At 38.1% G+C, this 9,359-nt stretch overlaps 1 pseudogene; it reads left to right on the top strand.

Annotated features, from left to right (window-relative positions):
- Nucleotides 1-7,250, top strand: part of LOC116110484 — a 9,742-nt pseudogene extending 2,492 nt beyond the window's left edge.
- The last annotated feature ends 2,109 nt before the right edge of the window (nucleotides 7,251-9,359 follow it).

Genomic DNA, 9,359 nt, shown 5'->3' with positions numbered 1-9,359 from the left:
AAAAAAAAAAAAAAAAAAAAAAAAAAAAAAAACAAATATTATCATTGGTTTTTGCTTCATTATATTCTTCTAAAATCTTACAAATCACTGATTTTGGAGCTGACGTTTTAATCTTCTTTTGGACCAAATATATTCCACATGTTGTAGAGGCTTCAATCTTGAATATGTTTTTATTCATTTGCTATCAGTGATTGAACATAGGGCATTTTCCCCTTATGTTCATCTTGCACAATGATGCTTGATATCAGAGATCTGAACATTTTTATTAATTTTTGTAAGCAAAACTTTCCTTTATCTTTAAATGTATTTTGACTGAGGTATAGAATTGCAAGCTTATTCTTCTGATAGCTTTACAGTAGTAAATTCTGGAAGCTTTTCTGGCTGTTTGACACCATTCTTCTGCTCTTTCCCCCCCATTAATCTTTCATATCTTCCTTGCACAATCGGATTCTCAGAGTCAGTTACTGAGATTGTTGAGCTCAAGGATTTTATGAATTTCTCTAGATTTTCGCTAGACTACATTGAGAAGGAAGATAAACCTTCTACAACCAACTTTTTTGAACCTAGATTTGGAGGACATCAAAGTCTTCAGGAAAGAGAAAAATCCTTCTATGCGGTGTTGAAGGTTGATGCTGTGCTGGAAGTTTGGTTTGCCGAATGTATGAAAATCTGAAAAAATAACTTTTTGTTGTCCATGGACGTGCATGGGGTTGCTTTACGGTTCAGTAGTTTTAGCTCTATTGTATTTTTTAATGTTAATCTTTGTAATTGTTGGCTCAACTTATTTGTAATGAGGTTGTTAGACTTGAGTGGTTTAGCTGAGATTAAGTAAAAGTTTCTGACAGTTGTTGAAACAGTAAGTGAAAGTATGTTATATGCAGACTTCTGTCTAATGAAAAAGTAATCCAGTTGTTCATTCCATTTTTCTCTTTTCTTTGCACAACCGGCATTATCAAAAAACTAACATGGTATCAGAGCTTCATTAACCAACCATCATCTAACAAATTCACTCAACTCATTCAAAATCACCATCAAACTTCGACCTTCTGCAAGAACAATTTTTCCAAAAAACTGTAACCAGTTTCAACATGGCTACTCAATCAGCTTCTCTCTCACCTCTAGTGTTCAATGGAGACCAGTATCACATATGGGCTGTTAGAATGAAAGCCTACCTAAGAGGACAAGGGCTGTGGCAGTATGTGGAAGAGGAGAAACAGCCATCGCAACTTGGTCCAAACCCAACCTTGAATCAAATGAGGATGTATGAGGAGGAAATGTCCAAAGCTCCAAGAGCTCTTTCTCACATACATTCTGTAGTAACAGACATTGTATTTACAAGGATAATGGCATGTGAAACTGCAAAGGAAGCTTGGGATAGATTGAGAGAGGAGTTCATGGGAAGTGATACAACCCGTAACATGCAAGTCATGAACCTGCGTAGGGAGTTTGAAATGATGAGAATGCAGGAGGTAGAGAAGGTTAAAGAGTATGTAGATAGACTCATGAGTGTGGTGAACAAAATCAGATTATTGGGAGTTAAGATGAGTGACAAGATGATAGTTGAGAAAGTGTTAGTCAGCCTTCCGGAAAGATTTGAGTCCAAGATATCATCCTTAGAAGATTCAAAGGATCTCTCCCAAATCAGCCTCACTCAATTGGTTCATGCCCTGCAGGCCCAAGAACAAAGAAGGTTAATGAGGCAAGATGATTCAAATGAAGGTGCTATGCTGGCTGTTCAAAAGGGAGTGAATATGCAGGGAAGTAATAGAAAATATGCTGGAGATAAGAGAGGAAAAGAGAAGGCTGGTGGTCAGTGGGGAAGGCAGAGTGGAGGAAGAAATTATCCTCCATGTTCCCACTGCAAAAAGAAGGGACATCTGGACAGCAAGTGCTAGTTCAGGCCTGGGATTCAATGCAGGGGATGCAAGCAATTCGACCACATTGAGAAGATGTGCAGGAACAAGGCTGCACAACCACCATAGCAAGCACAAAGTGCAGATGAACAGCAGCAGACCAGTGAATCAGAATAGCTGTTTGTAGCTTCATGCTACTCAATGTCGACCTACAGAGATGTTTGGCTGATAGACAGCGGATGCACTAACCACATGGCAGCAAATATGGAGAATTTTGTTAGGTTGGACAGGACATACATCTCCAAGGTTAAGATTGGAAATGGTGACTATGTAGAAGCAAGAGGGATTGGAGATGTGGCAGTCCAAACTCAGGCAGGAACTAAGGTTATATCTAATGTTCTATTTGTACCTAAAATTGCACAAAACTTGTTAAGTGTAGGTCAAATGTTAGAGAAAAATTATACCTTGCATTTCCAAAACCATTCATGCATTATAAAGGATAGTGAGGGAAATGAGTTATTGAGTGTTAAGATGCTGGGCAAAAGTTTTCCTCTGGAATGGAAAAAACCAGAAAACTCAGCATTAATCACCAAGGTTGAAGAGTCTGAGCTATGGCATAGAAGACTTGGACATTTTCATTACCTTGGAATTAAAGAGCTAAAGTCAAGGGACTTGGTATTAGACCTGCCTGAGATAGAAGAGAAAAGGACTTTGTACACAACCTGCCAGCTTGGCAAACTCAACAGGCCATCATTCCCTTCGGATCAAGCCTGGAGAGCAAGTCACAAGCTGCCATTGATCCACTCGGATGTGTGTGGCCCAATGAAGACAGAATCTTTAAATGGCAGCAAGTACTTTATACTATTCATTGATGATTTCTCAAGGGTGGCTTGGGTTTATTTCTTAAAGCAGAAAAATGAAGTGGCTGCTGTGTTCAAACAATTTAAGTTGCTGGTGGAGAATGAAGCTGGAACCTTGATCAAAGCAGTAAGGACAGACAATGGAACAGAGTACACTTCAAATGAGTTCAAGACAGTCTGCAGCCTAGCTAGAATAAAGCAGCAGTTCATAGCACCAAACACCCCTCAACAGAATGGTGTTTGTGAAAGAAGAAACCGAACCATTATGGAAATGGCCAGGTGTATGATGGTTGGAAAAAACCTCCCTAAAGTGTTCTGGGCAGAAGTTGTTAATATAGCAGTTTTCCTGCTGAATAGGCTACCCACCAGGGCAGTCAAACATCAAACACCAATTGAGGCATGGAGTGGAGTCAAGCCAGCAGTAGGGAACCTGAAAGAATTTGGAAACATAGCCTATGTGATGATCCCAGCCAGCAAAAGGTCCAAGTTGGATGACAAGGCAGAAATTGGGATATTTATAGGCTACAACAGCAACTTTAAAGCTTATAGAGTTTATGTTCCTGAATCCAAAAGGATTGTAATCACAAGAGACATAAAGGTTGATGAATGTGGAGTCTGGAATTGGGAAGAAAAAAGGGTTGATGTACAAGCTGAATCAAGTCAGAATGAGAGAAATGAGGGACTGATTCAAGAGGCAGATTCAGATGAGGAAGATGATCATGCTGTTAGAGGAACAAAACTCTGACGGAGTGTATGAAGGTGCAATGTGGTAGTGGTGGAACCAAGATGCTATTTTGATGCTGCAAAATCTGAATTGTGGAGGGCTGCAATGCAGGAAGACTGAGCATGATCAATAAAAATCAAACCTGGAAATTGGTACCAAGACCTGAAAAAGAAAAAGTCATTTAGGTTAATGGATTTTCAAATTGAAAATCAACCCTGATGGCTCAATTTACAAGCATAAAGCAAGAGTGGTGAAGGGTTTTGCACAGCAACCAGGCATGGATTTTTCAGAAACTTTTGCCCCGGTTGCTAGCAAGACACAATCAGCTGTTGTTGGCTCTTGCAGCTCAGTTCAACTGGAAAATTTTCCAGTTGGATGTCAAGTCAGCATTCCTGAATGGATGGATTTCAGAAGAGCTGTATGTTGAGCAACCCGAAGGCTACAAGGTTGAAGGAAAGAGGACTATGTGTACCTACTGAGGAAGGCCTTGTATGGCTTGAAGCGGCCCCTAAAGCCTGGTATATAGTCGAATAAATGACCATTTGTGCCAGCCTTGGATACACTAGAAGTCCTAATGAACACACTCTCTACATTAGGAAAACTGAGAAAGGAGTGGCTGTGGTTTTCCCTCTATGTTGATGACTTGTTGGTGACAGGGAGTAATCCTGATGAATTGGACCAGTTCAAGTTGGATATGCAAGCTGAATTTGAAATGACAAGTTTGGGATTGATGAAGTACTTTCTTGGCATGGAGATAACTCAGGCTGCTGGTGAGATTTTTGTGTGTCAACAAAGGTATGCAACCGAGCTTCTCTTAAGGTTTGGAATGGAGAATTGCAAACCAGTGAATACTCCTCTGGTTCCCAACCTGAAATTAAGCAAAACAGATGGTGCAAGAGGGTTATGAAGGAAATACAGAAGCTTATGGGAAGTCTGCTGATTAATACAGCCACCAGACCTGATCTTATGTTCACAGCAAGTTTACCTCTCAAGGTTTATGAGCAATCCAGTGAATTACATTTTAAAGCTGCCAAACGTGTGCTGAGGTTGTGAAAGGAACCAGCATGTTAGGCATCTGGTTTAGGAAATCTGAAAGTCTGAAGCTGATGGGTACACTGACGTGATTGGGGTGGATCCCTGGATGATGCAATAAGCACCTCTGGTTATGTGTTTTATCTAAATAAGGGTGCAATCATTTGGCTATTAGGAAGCAAGAGACTGTGGCACAGTCTAACTGCTGAAGCTGAATATGTCTCTTGCTGCAGCAGCAGTGAACCAGGCTGTGTGGCTGAGGAAGATGTTGGATGATTTGCACCAGTGCAGGGTGGTCCTACGTTGATCCTATGTGATAACCAGTCTCGTAGCAATGGCAAAGAATCCTGTACGCCACGGCAGAACTAAGCATATTAAGATTAAGTATCATGCTGTTAGGGAAGCTGAACAGTGTAGAGAAGTGAACTTAGTTCACTGCAGAGGGGAAGACCAAGTTGCAGACATCATGACAAAGGCATTATGCAAATCCAAGTTTGAAGCCTTGAGGCTAAAACTTGGTTTTCCAGCCAAAGCACCAAGGTGGAGTGTTGAAGGTTGATGCTGTGCTGGAAGTTTGGTTTGCCGAATGTATGAAAATTGAAAAATACCTTTTTGCTGTGCATGGACGTGCATGGGGTTGCTTCACGGTTCATAGTTTTAGCTCTACTGTATTTTTTAATGTTAATCTTTGTAATTGTTGGCTCAACTTATTGTAATGAGGTTGTTAGACTTGAGTGGTTTAGCTGAGATTAAGTAAAAGTTTCTGACAGTTGTTGAAACAGTAAGTGAAAGTATGTTATATGCAGACTTCTGTCTAATGAAAAAGTTATCCAGTTGTTCATTCCATTTTTCTCTTTTCTTTGCACAACCGCATTATCAAAAAACTAACATGCGGAAATCAACTCTTCATTGTGGATTTGTTAAAGGACCGCCTCAATTTCCAAGCACTACTTTAATTTGATGAAAAGGATAGGACATACATGAATATATCTTGGAGGTTGTGGTATCTTCTGCATCTTTGGGGAGCTCTGATTTTCTGAGGAGGCCTACCTCCGGAATGGTAACTAAGATTCTTTAATCTTTTCTTTTTATCATGTCCAAGAAGTGATTGTTAACTGCTTCTAGTTAATATCTTGTGTTCTTCCGTAAATTGAATGTCAAGTTTACTCTCAATATAGCTATTTCAAGAGAAGCGTAATTTTTTTTTATGTGACATATTCATTCCTCCTGTTTAAAACAGAGAGAGTAAAGTAGCTTAGATTATGAACAATAATTCAGACCAATATTCAATTCTTCAAATCATGGTCTTTTTATTGTCACTCTCTACTTAAGGAGTTCTTCTGAAGCACGCAAGATGGAATTCTGTATTGATTGTCCACTGCTGGGTACCCTTTTTTAATGTATCAAAGTGTGAATGTGTAGTTTGATTTATATGTATCTTATGTCCCTGATTCTTATTCGATATTGCAAATTTGTTTGCTTTATGACATCATAGTTATATCTGTCCTGCCTTTATTATAATTAAAAGCTCAAATAGAGTACTTTTTTGTGCTGATAAAGCATGTGCACTATGCATTACTTAATTGTCTTTCGAGGATTACATTTCGATAGAAAGTGCGCTTATCAGATCATGCGTTAGGCTCTCCTGAGGACTATGTTTAGTTGGATTTTATGATTATATAGACTTCTTTTTTTTTTTTTAATGCACCCTTAAGTGATTGAGTCTGCCTAATATTAATTGTCTTCTCCTCTCTTCAGATACATATAGTAAAGAGTCTTTAGGTATTACATCATACAATACAAATGTGAAAGGTCATATGCCGAGAAACACAGCACACCTTGAATTGCTTTTGTTTATAGATATGAGTTTTTGTATATTATATTTCTTTCTATCCTGCCAATGATATACATCACTTTGTTTCTCCCTAACTTTTTATTCTTCATTGTTTTCAGATTAGTGAATTTTCCAAGAAAAATTTTGTTTTGTCATGTTTTGTGGATGAGCAAACCTATTAACACTGTCTTCAGAGGGTAACATTCCTGATGACGAAGGACATATCGGTTTTGTGGGAATTGTTGTTTGTTTAAGAACTTACCATATAAGGACATGCGGAAAACTGGAAAAGTCCAAAACTTTTACCGCATCGTCTCTTTTCCTTCTTCTAGTAAGATTGGTTTGTCTGGTGCATTAGCCACTTTTAACCTCCTAGTTCTTGCACCATCCTTGATTTGCTATCTTTCATATTATTTATGTTTAGGTATTCGATTTGGCTTGACAGTAAGCTGCGACTTCAGGCTGATCCAATGCTTATAATTGAATTCTTTTTGTGGAGAAAAGGTCAGAGTATGCCATTTCAAATCATTGAGTTCGCCATTGTGTATGTAAGAGGCACTCCGAAATAATTTCTGAACAGTATAACCACACGACGGCCATTGATGAACAGATTTATTTTACCAGTCTGATGGCCTTCACCAGTTTGACCCTTCTGATCCAAATAATCTCGCTTCCTAGTTGTGAGTCCTGATGCCTTTCTCCTGTTTTGGATTTCTCATTTCTTTTATATGATGTCCCATGAATATCTGGTTCTGATTCCACGAATGAGGTGCTTTGCAGATGTTCCTGAAGCTTCTTTTATTGTCCGGGCTCATACACCATGTCCAATTTATTGTTCATGTCTCTGGGTTAATGAAGTTGATCTGTCACAACGCGTGATCAATGGCTTTGCATATACGTACTTGAAATTGAGGAGAATGAATCCAGAAAAAACCTTTCTCACCTGAATATGTTTAGGTAATAGACTTACTAATTAATCTTTAATACTTTTTTTACAAGTCATCTACTTTGTTTTGGTTATGCATGTAGTTTTGCAACTGGTTTAACTAGCTTGGTTGCTTATGCCATAAAGCCAATGGATTGTTAAGTTCCAAAATGAATGGTTGAGGTATATTTGGTGTCTCAATGAAGTCCTGATTTAATGTTTACTGTATGTTTTCTTTTCGAGTGTTTTGAAAACTTCTTATCGGAAGACTTTCTTTTAGACACCTTAAATAAAATTGCTTCAAATGAAATCTTAGCAAAACAAGCATGCCATGATTGTGCCTTGACACGCAGTGGTCAATTTTACTTTATTTAACGAGTATTATGCTTCCTGTAGATTATGGAAAAAGCTCTCTTAAAGACTCCTTATATCATTATTGTCATAAGATTCAGTTAATTTCATTTGGAATTTTATAGTTTTAAAGCCACTTTTCACTGGATTTCTTCCCCAAAAATTCCATGGTAATATGCTAACTTTTCATGAGCTTTAATTGATTGTTGTCTTTGTATAGCTTTAAGCAGTCAATTGTCAACGAAACCAAAAGACTTTGAGTCAGATAAATTACTAGTCTGATGCTGGAGTGAGTTAAACCAAAAAAATCAAACTAACAACTTGAGTTTTTTTTGTTCATCTTTGTTTTGGATGGGTTGAACAATTATATAGTTAGCTTTGGGGTTGTCTTATGGAATGAGATCATTTGCTCTTAACTCTTAGACATGAACACTCTGGATAATTTATATTACCACGACTTGAAATAATTAACATAATTGTGGTTCTTTTCTTTTTTGGTTGTCATTTCTATGCAGGATTGTGAACGTAGGCAGATGGTGAAGCTATTCAAGCATCGACAACTATCACCTCCTTCTGTTACTTAAGGACTGGAGTAAATCAAGTATGTTCAATCATCTTTTTCCCCCCTTTTTGTTCTTGCTCTTTTTTGTTGAACCTTATATGCCTTTCTCTTCTCTTTTGAAATTGGTGACTCCAATTAGATCACGCTCTAAATGTTGTGAATAGCAATGTTATTGTTGGGGATTGGTTAACACACTTAGGTGTTTGAGTACCCATTTTAACATGCAGCGGAATATTACCAAGTTGATTAAGAGATTTCCAGTTTTTTAACCATAACAAACATAAGTGCAGAAAGTAAAGAACACAGCCATATACATGGTTCGGCTAAATCAACATTTAGCCTACATTCATGGGACTTTGTCCAAATCGAAGCAATCCACTAAGTCAAAACACATTACAAGATATAGTTCAAAGTTGATCTAAGTTACAGTAAAAAGAACCCCTTGTTCAACTTTACACTTAGCACCACACTCTGAATCCTTAATGTGTAGCAACTCCTTGGACCTTCTTCTTGTCAAGAACAGACCCGTGAGCAGCTTGTGAACCACCAAGCTTAAACCACCGATGCCATGCACCAGCATCAGTAAAGGAACCACATTCCAAAAGTCATCGAGTTTATGTTTGATATGGTGAGGTTTTGGCACAAAAGAGAAACGAACCTTGAACCTTAAGAGATAAAATACTCTTAAGAAATTCATAGTACAATGAAACAAATTGTCCAAAGGTTAGATTCACTTAGGCAAGAAATAGTATTATATATTGAAGGATTTCTTGCTCAACAATATAGTGCCACATCAACCAACAAGGCGCTGACCCATGTTTGTCCAAATAAGGAAAGTATTCCTTCTTTTGGTTTGGACCACAAAACAAATTACGAAAGATAACTTTTTTCCCTAGGACCACTTAAGGATATTATGACACATGTAAAAGGTCTTAAATATCAAGAGACAAAGATAAACAATATCTTTTTCACTTTATCAGGAATGCAACTCGAGTTAGGTTGCAAAATATCTGAAGTGAGAGTGTAAGCACATACCGTTGTGCACACACACTCAAAACGAAACAAGCCAAGACACAAGTCTGGCAAATAGTGTGCACTAAGAACTGATGTGCACAGACACAACAGATGGAACAAGCCAAATAAAAGGATGGTAGCCAGTGTGCACACACACAACTCATAAGTTTGACAAAAATGAATATTCTACATTCTCTCCCTTTG

The sequence above is a fragment of the Pistacia vera genome, unplaced genomic scaffold, assembly GCF_008641045.1.
Source record: "Pistacia vera cultivar Batoury unplaced genomic scaffold, PisVer_v2 Contig603, whole genome shotgun sequence".
Taxonomy (NCBI): Eukaryota; Viridiplantae; Streptophyta; class Magnoliopsida; order Sapindales; family Anacardiaceae; genus Pistacia; species Pistacia vera.
The sequence above is the reverse complement of the archived record's forward strand: the minus strand, read 5'-3'. Positions and strand labels throughout refer to the sequence as shown.